General features: G+C 46.9%; 1 protein-coding gene across 4 annotated transcripts in view; it reads left to right on the top strand.

Annotated features, from left to right (window-relative positions):
• The first annotated feature begins 1,631 nt into the window (after nt 1-1,631).
• The window catches only part of TEX2 (testis expressed 2), a 95,149-nt gene continuing 81,805 nt past the window's right edge, over nt 1,632-14,975 (top strand). For 3 of the 4 annotated variants that reach the window (XR_004951239.1, XM_036222027.1, XM_016128812.2), the window contains exon 1: nt 10,001-10,132. The gene's annotated coding sequence lies outside the window, so the exon portion shown is untranslated. Of the gene's footprint in view, nt 1,757-10,000; nt 10,133-14,975 lie in introns of those variants that run through there. The other variant, XM_016128805.2, reaches the window with a different exon arrangement.

Below are 14,975 nucleotides of genomic sequence, written 5' to 3'. Positions count from 1 at the left end.
GTGAGGGTAAAAGCAGAGAGTCCGGGTGAAAGCTAATGGTGGCTGTGGAGATGGAGTGAGGCAGACGGATTCGAGATAGAGCTTGGATGTGCCCAAACCACGACTTGTTCACAGATCGCACGTGACCAGGAGAGGATGAAATCAAGAAAAACTCGTTGTTCTTGACTCAAGTAAGTGGGTGGACAGTGGAGCCACTGAGTAAGATGAGGGTGGGCAGAGACCAAGAGCTCTTTTTGAAGAATCTGAACATCAGATGATTATCAGGCATCCGCGAGAGACCAAACAGGCAGTTGGATAAAGCTGGAGCGTGAGGGGGAGGTGCTGTGTTTTCTCCTCTGCTTTGAAATGTATGAAAACTCTACCACGAGCTGAGCCTGGGTATGCGATGTCCACCATTCGAACTTGCACAAGGAAGAGGAAAGGCTTTGGCACTAGACTGCAGCTCCATGCGGGCAGGGCCTGGGTTTCGTCCACTGCTGTATCTCTGTCGCCCTGCGGAGCACCCAGAAGACAATCGGTATTTTCTGGCTGGTTAGACGAATGACATCACGGTTCCTCCTGCCCCTCAACTTCCAGAAACTGGGTGACTTTCTAAAGTCTGGGACAGATACCTTCATAGCTTCATAAGAGAGGTCTTAGTAATTACAGTGATGATGACGTCGATTAACAGTCAGGAAGGGCCAATTGCTCATCTGGATAATCACTTAAATGGGTCACGCTGTGCTCGCTCAGAGGGACATCAGTGGCAAGGTGGGTGGGGCAGGTGATTGGAGAAGGGGAGGGAGAGGATTCTAATTCCACCAATAAGCTGGGTTTGCTTTGTGACCTCAGGCTAGCTACTTGACTTCCTCTGGTCTTTTAATTTAGCTTTAAAGGGCACAATAGAGAGATCTACTACTCACAGGGCCACGCTAGTACAATTATAGTGCCTCTGTGGCAAACAAGGCGACCCAATAAACCAGAGGTTGAGCATCAGTCCTCACAAACAGAGACTTTGTTCCTGCTTCAGGAAACGTGGCTGGGGCCCTGGATACTGTGAAAGAGGCCAGTCATCTTCTAGTCCAAAGACAACTATCGACTTGGCCTTGAGGCAGGGAGGTGGGAAGTGTAGTCTGTGTTTCTTCTGTTTGCTCTTTGCCTGTGTGTCCCACCCAGGGACCTGTTGGGAGTATTTCCCGATTCCTCTGGCTAAATTGAGCAGGTGCTGCCTATGAGATGGGGGGACCTCTGCCGATCTCCTCTTGCCAAATTACACAGCCCCGTGATTGAAATCACCAAAGCTTTGCGAGGGCCCAGGTGCCTGGAGTGTGTGCGTTCCACAGAGAGAAAGAAGGAGGAGCTGGGACAGGGTGAGGAGCAGAGAGACCGCAGACAAAGTCTCCCTACGGGAGTAAAGTGATGCTGTGTCACGAGCATCCAAGTAACAGCCATAAAACATTAGAGAGGTGGAGCCCTGCCGAATGTAACGCGCCAAATGTCCTACCCTCTGTGATTTTACAGAGGAGGAAACTGAAGCCGAACAAAGGTCATCTGCTTATTTACCAGACATTTCTCAAGAGCTAATTGTGTGCCAGGTGCTGGGCCAGCGTATTGGTTAAATATTGATGCACAGCACACATCGTTCCAAACTCAGAGGCTGAGAACAACAGCCTCTTTATGATCTCTCACACTTCTGCGGGCCGACTGGGCTCAGCTGTGCAGTTCTTTTGCTCCATAGGGTGGTGGCCGAGGCTGTGATCATCCGTTCTTGACTCAAGTAAGTGGGTGGACAGTGGTGTCGCCTCTAAGATGCTCACTCGCAGAGACGGCAGTTGTTGCTGACTGCCCGCTGGCAGATGAGCTGGGCCTTCGTCTGTCATGCCTTAATTCTCTTCTATGTGGCTTCTCCATGTGGCTTGGATTTCTCAAAGTAGGGTGACTGTTCTCTAAGAGCCAGGAAGTAGAAGCTGCCAATCCTCTTAAAACCTGGGCTCAGAAGTCCTGGAAAGCCACTTCTTTTAGCCAAAGCACAACCTTAGAGTATCTTAATTATCTACTGCCACATAACAAATAATCCCCAAACTTAGTGGTGTTTTTTTTTTTATTTATTTTTAATGTTTTTACAGCGACATTGGTTAACAAAATCCAATAAGTTTCAGCCATATACTTTAACAGTAAGACATATATATGCAAACTTAGTGGTTTAAAATGATGATACGTATTTTTCTCTCAGCGTCTGTGGATTAGTCAGGAATTATGGAGCAGTTTTGCTGGGTGGTTCTGTCCCGGGGATGTCTAACGAGATGCGATGCCAGCCGGAGCTGCGTGCACCTGAGGGCCTGCCTGGTGCTTGCTGTTGGTGGGAAGACTCAGCTCTTCTGTACGTGGGCCTCTCCACGGGCTGCTTGAGTGTCCCCATGACATGGTGGCTGGCCTCCCCGGAGCAGGCGATCCAGGAGACCCAGGCAGAAGCCTCGGTGCCTTTTCGAGCTAACTCCAGAAGTCAGATTGCGTCACTTCCACCATACTCCTTTGCCACACAGGACTAGCCCTCATTCATGGTGGATGGAGACTACAACGGGGTGTGAAGGACCAGGAAGTGAGGATCACTGGGACCGTGTTGGAGGCTGGCCACCGCACGAAGCCAGCCCAAGAGTCCACGGGGTGGAGAAATAAACTCTCCCTCTAGATGGGAGACATGACAAGACTTCGTGGCCATCTTTAACCCACCAGAGTCAGGCTGGAGGGATTTAGCAGAGGACTGATCAGAAGGGACTTTGTGCACACAGAGCTTCCAGTCTAGAGGACCGCACAGAAAAGTCGCGTCAGAGAGTGAATGTGTCTCTCATCTTCATTATATAGATGGCAAACCCGAGGCTTAGAAAAGGTAAATAATATAGTCCTACAGTACTTGGCAGAGCTGAGATCAATACTCAGACCCTCTGACTCTAAGCCAAACCTTTTTTTCTCATATCCTTTATAGTACTGCTGCTCGTTTTGTGACAATGTTGAATTTTAAATAGGGACTACAAAAGTGTATATAGTGTAAAATAACAACTATGTAAAACAAAAGATGCTTTTAGAAAGAACAGAAGGAAATACTACAAAAATGTTGACAATTGTTAACAGGTGGTAAGAAAAACGAGTGAGTTTTTTCCTTCTTCTAAGTTTTTGTATTTTGAGCTTCTATCTGTTCCATAATAGAAAAACCCAAACCATTTCCTGCTGTGGTGGATCACAGGGGCACTGGGGTGGGGGTTGGAGGGGAGGATGGGGGAGTTGGGGAGGAGCCCTCCATCTGGGGATTTTGGTTACTCCTTTGCTGTGTAGCATGAAGTGTCTGGTTCTTCTGAAAGTCACCTGGTTGTTAATTAGCTCACCTGTACAAACAGAGCTGCCCCCTTAACTGAGGAGTTTGGGAGGGAGGAGTCCCTGGGAAGGAAGAGCTGTGTTTCCCACACTCCAGGGGTGAGCAGAGCAAAGAAAACCAGAGAGCTTGTTTCCCCTTCTTGATGGGATATACCTATAATGTTGTTTTCTGGTCCAAGATCAAGGTGACTGCCTCGCAAACGAGTTCATGTACTGGGACAAAAGAGAATAGTTGTAATTTATGCTTTCCTGAAAACTCCAAGATATGTAGTCACTGAGGATAAAAGCTGTTTGGTTATTCAAAATATTAGAAGTCTTTTTTGGTTTTCTGCGACCATATGATATCTTCTTTCACTTTTACTTTTGAGGCTTAAGCATGTTACCCCATTGTCTTCCTGCACACATTATACTCCATGGCCAGTAATTTTCCCTAGAGTAAAAAATAAAACAGCTTCCATTCGTTGAGCACCTGCTATGTAAAGATACTATATTAAGCATTTATACGTATACTTAATCTTTGCGATAACATATAATGTGGATATCTCCAATTTACAGATGAGAAAATGGGCTCAAGGAGATCTAATATCTTCCCCAAGGTCACATGACTTAGAAATGACAGAGGCAAAACTTTAACCCACGTCCAAATGACCCCAAAACCACTAGCCTAATGCTGCTTCCCTAAAAAGAACATTATGCTAACATTAAAAGACATTTGAAATCTCATATCCCTCCATCCTAACTTAAGATGGCACTTTTGAGGGGATAGTGCAAGATTCCTCTTTTTGAAAATAGACTTTGTATCCGAAACCTCTTACGCACCACCTGAGATCTTCCAGCCACTGCTGTAGTGGCCGGTTCTGCGAGCGCTCCTACCAGCTTCCGGTAGGTGAAATCTGACAGTGTCTCGCCTTGAGCCCGCAGCTGGCACCCCTCAGCCCCCACCCAGGGCATCTCTGTCTATACCCACTCGGTGCCAGGCCAGTGAATCCTGGAAGCAGGGCTCAGGCTCCTGTGTAGAGCCTTTCACCAATGGGGGCAGAAACCATTGGATAAATGCCTTCCCTTTATTCCCCCACTTCAAATAGTGGGTCTGAGATGCTTTTCACGAGGCTTCTCAGTCCCTCCATATCAGGCGACCTGGAATGTGGCCACCCCAATACCACATTATCAAACACCTCTGCTTGCTTCGGCCTCTGAGACTTAGTTTAGGTATGCTCCCCGGGCTCACCTTCCCTCATAATGTATTTGTATGTGGGCTTTTGTCTCATGGTCTGCTTTCTGGGGCACCCTTGCCGAAACAGATTCAAACATTTTCTTTGCCTAAGTTCTCACCCAAATATGGATCATCTTTGTCTTCTGAATTGAATAGCCGCCCAAATATGGATCATCTTTGTCTTCTGAATTGAATAGCCGCCGAGTAGAGCAGCCACATGGAAATGGCGAAGGCTAGCGATTCTATTGTTTCCATTTACAATTCTGTTTAACAACCTGGGTCAGGAGCTGACAGTTTCCATTGACTTCTAGGTCTTCTGTATCAGGATATATATACATCACCTTTTCGAGATAAACAAACAAATAAATAAATAAACAAACTGACTTTCCCTTACGTTTAGGTGGATGGGTATGTTGTCAAATGGCCAATTAAGCTTTGCCACCCCTGCTCCTGAAGGGGTGATGTGTTTTGGTGGGAAGGAGAGATGCAGCTCTGGGGTCAGCACCTGTTGGCTGCACTGCAGGCCCTCCATCCTGGAGCTAGAATTGTGCTCCAGGGCGATTCCAGGCAAGCTGGAGATTGAATTTCCTTTCCCCTGGGTAGAGCAGAGCGCCTGGGTTGGAAGGCAGCAAAGATGGCCAGCCACGTCATGGCTACAGGGAAAGCGAGGAAGTAGCTGCTGTGCGGACTGTCGGATTGTCGAGAGGGCCCTGGAGAGGCAAGGCACACAGCAAGCAGTGAAAGGGAGAGAAATATCAGTCTTTCTGCCTAGGAATTCCACTGCTCCACATCAAATAGAAGCCGCCATCCCCCCAACGGCCTCCGAAAGAGACATCTCTAGCTAATAATCTCCGCTATCCCGTGCTAACCAGCACAGTAAATAATCGACATCTCCTTGCGCTCCAGGATGGATGACCGGAAATTATTCACCGGAGCATCCAGAGCATCGACTCCCTGGTTGAGGTGTCTCCAGAGCCCCTGAAGCCGCCCCTCGGGTAGCCCTTCCCACTCCTGCTATTTAAAGGGTGATGCGTTCTGGGCCAGAGATGTCTCCTGTCTCAGTGACGGTGGGAGTCTTCTGAGTACTAGTAGCTTTTTATTTCAGAAGGGAAACCTGCTGAGAACGCAATGCACTCCGCACCCTCGCCTAGTGAGAGTCCCTCAGGGGCGGTGCGGAGGGAACAGAAAGCGCTGAAGGCTGAGCAGTCTTGGATCAGTCTCCGCCAGAGACCCGCGGGGAGGGGAAAAAGCTGGGGTTTTGTGTCTTTAGGAACTCCGGTTCTATGGCCGCACTTGACCTTGTCATCACAATTGTTCTTCCGTGAAAACCTTGCCTCCCTCTTCCCACTCCAAAGGAACAGAAAGTCTGGCTCTTCTCTCCTGCCCCCTCATATTTCTTCGTGTCCAACCCCTCCTCCTTCGATTTCTTTTATCTCTAACCAACGTAGAACCCACGATCCATCACTTTTAACCCCCTGTTGTCGGCACCCCAAACTGTTTTGTATTTCTTCCATTCCTAGCCCTATAATTTTTTTTTAAATTAAGTTTATGGGGGTAACATTGGTTAATACAATTATATAATTTTCAGGTGTACGTTATAATTTGACAGATGTATATTCTATTGTGTGTTTACTACCCAGAGTCCAGTTTCCTTCAGCTACCATGTATTTGATCCCCTTGACCCACTTCACCCTCCTCCTACCTATAAGTTCTTGACTCTGGATTCTTCACACCTGGGCCCAGCTGCAGCTCCCCCTGATAACCATCCATCCAACTCTGTGGTCTTGGAGCCCTCGGGGCGGCCCAGAATCCTCCCTCTCAGTCTGGCAGCTCCCTCTTTCGTTCCTCTTGATGGCTTTTCCAGTTCTTCACTGTTTCCCTCTAAGCTGCTGTTATCACCTCTCACCCACTCTCCAGCTGACTTTGCTTCTCACTTTAGAGCTAAAAAATAGAAGCCAATAGGCGGGAATTTCCTCAACTTCCTGCTCTCAGCCATGAATGAATTTGCACCCACACCCATTCTTAACTGCATTCTCCTCTCCACAGTGGAAGAGAAGACCCTCTTCCTGTCCCTGGCAACTCCTCTGTCCCCTTGGGCCTCCCGTAACTCTGTGCCCTGGCCTCTCTATTCTGTTGTCTTAGCCCTTCCTCTCATCCCAGCTCTAGGAAGTCTCTGCATTTCCAGCCCCACCTGCACTGCTTTGGTCCATGATCCCAACGACCTTCTAATTTCCAAATCCCAAGGCGGTACTGTTCAGCCCTCTTCTAACTTGACCCTTCTGAAGCACATGTTGCCGTTGACCACTCTTTTCCTTCTCCAATATATTCACTTTTGGTGACAACACTCTTACTCAGGTTGTCACCACTTTCCTGGGTTCTCCTCTTAATGGCCTTCATCTGGCCACCTCCAAAACACTATTGGGATTCTCCAGGGGTTATACGTGCCGATTTTGTGCCCGCTCCTGGGCTTGTCTTTGTGGAAGCCTATAATGGTCTATCGACTTGTCGGTCTTTCTCTACTAGACCTGGTGCCAAAAGTTGGCCATATTTTACACTTTTTTACAAGTACCTTCATCTTCATCCCTAGTGCTTAGCATACTGCCCAGTACTTACTGAGCAATCAGTGATTGCTCATTAATGGTGCAGCTTGTGGCACAATAAATCCCTAACACTTTTTTAGATGTACAGGTAGATCTACTTTTTAGTTTTTGCATACTTAACCATTTCTCCCTCCAAAAATGCAACTCTGTGTCAAAAAATTGAATGAAAAATCTTAGAGCATTTTTTGATTTTAGAGTTTCATGAGTCTATGGCTATGTTACCCTGAACAAGCCCAATCCTATCTGATCTCAGAAGCTAAGCAGGGTCGGGGCTGGTTAGTACTTGGATGGGAGACCACCTAGGAAGACCAGGTGCTAGATGCAAAAAATTAAAAAAATAAGAGATTGTAAATTGATGAGGTCCTTTTTATCTGTGAGGTCAACCAAGGGTTGCCTCGCCTAATAAATAAATAAAGAATTAAATAGATAAATAAATAGAGTTTCACAAGAAAATAGGGATTATCTTGAAACGTCTTAAGTGGGAATAAGTCAAGTATATCAAAAGCCTGGGTTGTGAGAGAGATTGGGGTGATGGTTGAGTGCAGGTGGGGTGTAGATGCCAGATTAATAAGTTGGGTTTGAATTTCTACGACTTTTACCTCTACCATAGGTGGAAAAATTTAGTTCACTTTGTACATGCTATACAGATAGAGCAGCTATTTGGGGGACAAAGTAAAGAATCTTGCTCCATATCCCAATTTAGCATCACAATCCCTGAACTTTGTCATAGGTCGTTCTAATAAGTTACAGATACCAAGCTTGAAAATCACTCTTTTCATTTGTAAGTTCAAAGCCCATATAAATTCATATATTTTCTTCTGTTTGATTTTCATGTTAGCCCAAAGAGGCAGAAATGTTATTTTCCTATTTTACAGATAAGAGAGCTGAGGCTCAAAGAGATTTAATTATATAACTTGTTCGAGGTTAAACAGATGGTAAGTTAGAGCAGTGGAACTTAGACTCTAGGACAATGCTCTTATATTACTGTGTCTTTTGGTGAAGATTAGTGATATTTGCTTCTGTTGCTAGTCTGCAATCTTGGACACATCACTATCCTCTATGAGCTTCAGTTTCTGCACCTGTATAATGGAGAAAATAACAATCATACCTACTACACAGGGTTATTGTAGGTTTTAATGAATTAATATGTGTAAAGGCCTTGACATAGTATCTGGTGCATAGCAACCTCCTAATAGGTAGGAATTATTAATATCACTCATTTATTTTTCAAAGCATCCAAATTCCTCACTTTTCAAAAAGAACTACCTCTTTCTAAGTATTCATCATTGGATCTTATTGGCTTCTAGCTTGATGCCAGGTTGATAATGTAATAATTAATCTAATATTTATGTAGGCTTCAGCATGGGCAAAGAAGTAGGTGGGCACTCGGAGATGTATACTGTCAGCTTCCAAGGACCTTGGCAGTGGTTCAGTGCCAGGGCACCCACCCCTCTTCCCGAGGTGGGGATTTTCAGACGTGGCCAAGCAGAGCTTGGGCTTTTCTCCACTGATAACTGCCTTTGTTGCACATTTCCAGGTATCCACTACCGGAACCCTCTCCTGCTGACAAGAGGTCCTTTTCCTTTGGGAAGGCCAAGAGTTGGCAAATGGTGATCTTGGCACTAATGTCTGCAACACAGAGCCCTACCCCTGACAAGGCTGATCAGTGTATGCAGAGCTGTCCCTGGCAAACACTGCAGCCATCAGATGTCACAGTAAAAAACCGGGTTGTTGTGTGAAGCCATTCACTCCTTGTAGAATGGGCTGGGTTGAAGGGGACTAACCTCGAAGTTGAAGAAAGTGAAGTTGAGAGCGGTGACTTCTGGGTCAGATGGGGAGAGGAATGGGTCTGGCAGGGTGGGCAGAGCTCGATGGCATTGGAATGACGCTCCAGAAGGGCAAGGCACACTTCTGGGGTTATGACTTAGCCTGGCAATGGCAATAAGGAAGGGTGTGTGTGCCACTGAGTTATTTAAACATTGTTTCACAGAGTCGGAGAACAAGACTGGCTTGTTGCTTCATCCCAGCCCTTTGAATTCAGTTCCCATCAGGGAACTGTTTCTGAGTTTCTAAGTAGGTGACCTCCATCCAGCCCCAGCTAGTAAGTAAGTCTCCCACCATATTATTGATTTTGAGGATAAAAAAGTTTAGCTTTATTTTTGGCAGTTGAATTTAATTTCATTACTATGATAGACTTAAAATACGTACCTGAGTGTGGTTCTTGTATCACGCATATCAGAATCACCCCGAGGAAAGGGGAGTTGAAAAATGTATATTTTCCCCAGTGCCTTTCCAGACATGGAGAATTAGAAGTTCCGGGGTAAAACCTAGGAATCTGCTTGTTAAAATCCTCCAGAGTGAAGCTGAACATGTTCCTTTTAAAGCCAATTTCTGCGATGTGACGGGTATAGATGTGTCTGACGTCCCTCTAAAATCTAAATTTGGGTGAATTCGCCCAGAAGTAGACCCCTGGTTCTCGGCGCCTCAGTTTCTTCCTCTGGCAGGATCAGGTCCCTTCTCCAGTTGTTGCTAGGCTGCAGGACGAGGAAATTAATAAGTACAAAGAGCTGGGAAAGCGCTGCAGCCGGTTTAGGAGAGAATAGAGGTTCTTAACCCTCCCGCCCCGACTCTTCCAGGTAACTTTGCTACCGCCCCGCTCCCGCAGCCCTGTGCGCGGCGGCCCCTTTAACAGACCTGACCAATCGCCCGCCCATTTCCGCGGCCGCTCCTCGCCACGCAGGTGGGGGCTGGATTGGCCAGGCCTGGCGCGCGGCCTGCTCCGCCCCACCGGCCTCTGGTTGGCGACGGCTGCCGCGGGCGCGGGGCGGGTCCGCCGGCGGGGCGGGGCGGCCGGTGCCCGGGGGCGGGCGGGCGCCAGGACAGCGACCGGAGCCTGAGCCGAAGCCGGAGCCGCGGCGGCCGCGGAGCACGGACGCCGGCTCAGTACAATGAGGCAGCCAGCGGATCCGGGGTGAGCGCGCCTGCGGCCGGGCGGGCTGTGGACGGAGCGCCCGCGGAGAAGGCCCGGGCTGGGGGCGAGCGGACCCCGCAGGGTCCAGGCTACGTCCCGGGGCCAGTGGCCGTTGGCGCGGCAGGGCACGGGGGTCGGTCTCCCCAGGGCCCCACCCTGTTGTCACGCCCCGGGTGTTGACGGGGTCACCCACCCGCGACGCCCCGGGGCGAACCCTTCCCTTTGGGGCCCGTGTGGGGCGGTTTGGGCTTGACCCCGGCCGGAGGTGCCTGCCGGCCCGTCCCCCTAGTCTGCAGCCGCCGGCACCGGGCTCCGGGCTCAGGGCTCGGCCGCCGCCGGGGAAAACCGTCCGCACGCAAACTAGGAAAACAGCTTGTAATTTTATGAATGGGGCCCCGCGTTCCTGCCGTCCCCCTGCCCATGTCCCGAAATGCTTGCAAGTCGAGAGCCGCAGTTACTTTTACGCGGATCTGTCAGGCTGTCTGCGCCTGGGGTTGTTTTTCTCCAACTCTTGGAAATTGCGGGTGGCGGTGGGGTGGTTCGCATGCCTTAGGCATGAGGTGGCAGCGTGCGGATAGCCGGAGATCGGAAGGTTAACAAGTGACATTGGGGCTGAGGCCTAAAGCCAGGTGCCCTGCTCTGGGCGCAGGTGTGACGGCGGAGGCTGTGGCTTCTGGTGAGCGCACGAAGGAAAAAGGTGAGACCGGGGGAAGGAATGAACGGCAGACTTCGGTTGCACCACGCACGCTGCCCAGAACGCACTGCTGGCGCGGGAGTCGGTGCAGGGGCGCCTACCCTTTCGGAAAAAGGTTTTTGGAAAACTTAGCCCCTCAGTGGGTTGATGGTTCTTTCACTGGTTGTTATGGTTACAGGGCATCAGATGTAAAGGCAAAGTCTGTTTCCACCCTCGCTCTTTTTTCCAAGACTATGAAGTTCTCTGTCACTCCGTTTTGTAGACATTGCTCAGGGAGGACATACTCTTTTACAGTTGAAGGAAATGTGCGGACTTCTTGAAGGCAGGGTTGGTGCCAAATTCATGTTTGAAGTCCCAGGTCTTGACACCGTGGCTGCTCTGCACAAGAATTGAAGGGAACTAGCCATTTGCATGTTTTGATGATTCTCACCAAAGGTCTTAAAGGAGTCCTTTCAGGAGCCAGTCGTAAGCTGCAAAGGAAACAATGGGTGGTGTTTATATGGAAACCAGTTAGGGAAAATGGAGAGACAAATGACCCTTAAGCTCTGGGATAGGGAGTGTTTGAGGAGTCTAGGTTTGGGAGTTCAGAACTGGCTGAGACAGTGAAGGTATTGGAAGAGTGAAACTGCCATTTCCCCAGCTCTTGCCTAGCCGTTAAAGTATTTCAGTATTCTTTCAGATTCTTTCAAAAGTTGATAATTGATCTAAACTTATGGGAAACAAGCCTCCTGAGACGATGGGGACAGAGTGGAATTTTTTCCATATAGTTTCTTTTGCATGGGTCTCTCTAGGAATGTCAGTTAAACCAAGACAAGGGTGTGGAGGACTCTGGGTGAACTCAGCTTGCCTCCCCATTTATCTCCAAGTACTGGTGCTGTGCCCGAGAAGAAGGAGATTAGCAAACTGATTCAGATCAGAAGATTGATGGTGGTATAATTGAGACAACTGACGAGTAACCCAGAGGCTGGGGTGGATGATAGGGAGGGGAAAGTGTAAGAGTTTGATTGGGCAGAATGTACTGGGCCTTGAGCTTTGAAGAGCAAGTAGAAGGTCCTTGTGTAAGAGAATTGGAGACAGAGCTTACCTCATGCATATTGTTTGCTTAATAGAGATTATGTTTTAGAATGCTTCTGGAAAAGAAACAGGAAAGATTAGGCTTTTAGGTAGAATACATAAATAGAATGTTTTAGAGTTTTGGTCAGAAAGAAATTGCTTGTAACCAAAAGTGTTCAACTAATTTTTATTGAGAGTCAGGTCTGTGCCAGAAACTATGAGGTATTATGGGTACGAAGGAGAAAAAAAACCGGTCAGGAGTTTGTTTCTACATGTCATGTGATTCGCCTTCCCTCCAAGTCAAAAGCTCTCATTTGAGGATTTTCTGAAGCTCTCGAGGAAACAAAAAGGAGACATGCATAGACTATTACTTAACATAAGAACAAAGTAGCACAATGGGGAAATTTTCCCTGCTATAGGTCACTTTTGGTATCAAACAATCTTCAAAGACTGGTTTTCTCTGTCAGATTTGGTATAAAATTATCTTCATCCTCATATGTATTGATTAGTATCTTTCCATGGTGTTAACTTCCTGTTCTTTTTTTTTTTTTTTTCCTTTCCCTATATCAGTTCATTTAGTCAAAAGTTTGGAAGTTCATTAAACGAATAGTGTTCCTGTCCTGTGCTTCCAGTTCATTTTCTTTGCCTGGGTGTTCCTCTGGGTCTACTTTCTTCTGTGTGATCTTTATTCTCTCCTGAGGGTCCCCCTTGGGAATTGTTGAAGTCACAGGGAATGTTTGTTCTTTGATTCTGTCCCAAAGCAGAAGCAGAAGGCAGCTAGTTTAGAAAAGAGCATTTATTCAAGTCCAACTCTGCCATGTACTATTTTTATCCCCTTATATTTAAGAGGGGGTGTTGAGGAACCCTGCTCTAAGGGGGCTAGATAGTGGTAGCTTCATTTTATAGAAGAGAAAACTGAGGCTCAGAGCAATTTAGTAACTTGCCCAGGATGTTAAACTGGTTAAATGGTGGAGCAAGAATTGCAGTCTAGAACTTCCTGATTCTAAAACGTGCTTTTCCCATTGTACGTACCACATTGCTTTTCCCAGGAGAGGAACAGCAGTTTATTTGTTTATTTGAGATAGTCTGGCACAGTGCTTCCTTGGACATATGAAAGGTCAGGTTCAGAGATGTTCAGAGGATTGCTACAGTTATCGTGCTCATGGTGGAGCAAGATTTAGCATCCCATGTCCTGCTTCTCTGCCTGGTGCGTTTTTGGGTAATTCACATGGCCATCAGCAAATTTGAGTTTACTGCTGTGAAAAGGTGACTAGTTTCTATACTGATTCCATTTACCAACACTGTGATGATAGGCAAATTATTTGTAAAATGAGACAGTATTCACATTTCAACAATGCTAAGACAATACAATTTATCTTAACATTTCTGGAATAAAAAGTATCTTATAATCTATGGGGTCTCACGGTGTAGTTGGCAGAGATTTTCTTTTTTTATGCATAAAATAATTACGTATCCTAGAATTAGTGGGGTCTTAGATGAACTATGGTAGTACATTCTTTATAGGTAGTTGTGAAGATTATGTGAAGTCACTCATGTGTCTGGCACATAGGGCGCACCCAATCAATAGCAGCTGATGCTGTCGAATGACAGAACATACAGGTAAACTGGTAGGTGGCTCTGGGGAGCATCTGGTAAGATTTGCCACTCAGAGCCCAGGCAGTAATCTATGCTCTGTGGGCCAGAGAAATGGTTTTCCAGTTAGCCTGGAGCTCAGTCCTTTGGCTGATTCTTGTCCCTGTGAGAAGCATTAACTTCAGGAGCTAAGGAGCCATGGATAGACAGCTCCCTTTGTCCTGCGTATTCATTAAGGTCTTTGTCACCTTTAAATCCCAAGTTAAAAATAAATATCGTCGTAAGAAGATTGGAAACCTATGCTGATGTGAATACTCTTACATGTGAATTTTAAAGCACCTCAAAGTTATATCTGAGATTCTGTGTTGCCCCTTTCTAAACTCTATAATGTTTAATTGCTTTTGGAGAAATGTCCATGAGACATCATTAATCAGAAGGATGCTAGGGGGTCACGAAGTTATGGAAGCCCTTGATTGGCACTGGGTGAGGTGGAGAAAGCACTGGAGTTGGCATCAAGAGGCCTGCTTCCAGTCCCGGGAGTTTCACCGCTTACCCTGTTTATCCTGGGGGTTTGTCCTGTTATTACGTGTGTTCTTGGGCACATCAGTTCACCGCTCTGGGCCTCGAGGGTCTCTGTTCCAAAATGAGGACTTGATTTCTTAGTTTCCTCCCTCCACTCTCTGCAACATAGTGTTATAGATTATGCAAGTTTATGAATCTTAGGATCCGATAAATTAAATGGTTGAAAGGAAATTACTTTCATTCACAACTCTCAGAGGCTCAGTTGGATGTTTGTGATAGTGCTTTGTAAAGCAAAAAACAGTAGACAGGTGGCCAGAATTTGAGTAGCTATCATTTATGGAGAATTGCTGTGTGCCAGCCACTGTTCCTTCTTCTAAACCTCTGATCAGCCTCTAAGGAGTAGATACTATTGTCAATCTTATTTTAAGACGAGGGAACTGAGGCTCAGAGAAATTAAGTAACTTGTTCAAGATCACAAAGCAAGGACAAGGGCTTGTAGGTGGACTAGAACTCCGGCTTATGTTGCTCCCCAGTATAAGTTCTATGGTTGTTTTATGTGGACCCTGCCTTGTCCTGGACAGCTCTCAAGCTATGCACCCTAGGAATTCTCGCAGTTTAAAAAGTAAGATTCCCCCTGCTTCGAAGTCACAAATCGCTAAACTTTCATTGAGTACTGACACCTGTTTAAATTCTGAATTCTCGTTCAGGATATCTGCTGGGTATTGGGAGACCTTTATTACACCTACAGAATAACCCCTGTGGGAGCTGTGGAGGACTTAGGTCCTGGGATAGAAAGTTTTCTTTGGTGACTAAAAGCCATAGGCCAAGTCACTATGAATGTAAGTGGGGCTGTTTTGAGAAGAATCTAACCTTTTGGTGCGAAAGTTGATAAGATGGGAAAGGTGGGTGGGCTTTGAAACAGCCAGGTAACCTGTGTCTGTTGGGTTTGCCTGGATGTTGGTTCTCAGGGCTCTCTCCTAT

Source organism: Rousettus aegyptiacus, unplaced genomic scaffold (genome assembly GCF_014176215.1).
Source record: "Rousettus aegyptiacus isolate mRouAeg1 unplaced genomic scaffold, mRouAeg1.p scaffold_m13_p_6, whole genome shotgun sequence".
Taxonomy (NCBI): domain Eukaryota; kingdom Metazoa; phylum Chordata; class Mammalia; order Chiroptera; family Pteropodidae; genus Rousettus; species Rousettus aegyptiacus.
The sequence above is the reverse complement of the archived record's forward strand: the minus strand, read 5'-3'. Positions and strand labels throughout refer to the sequence as shown.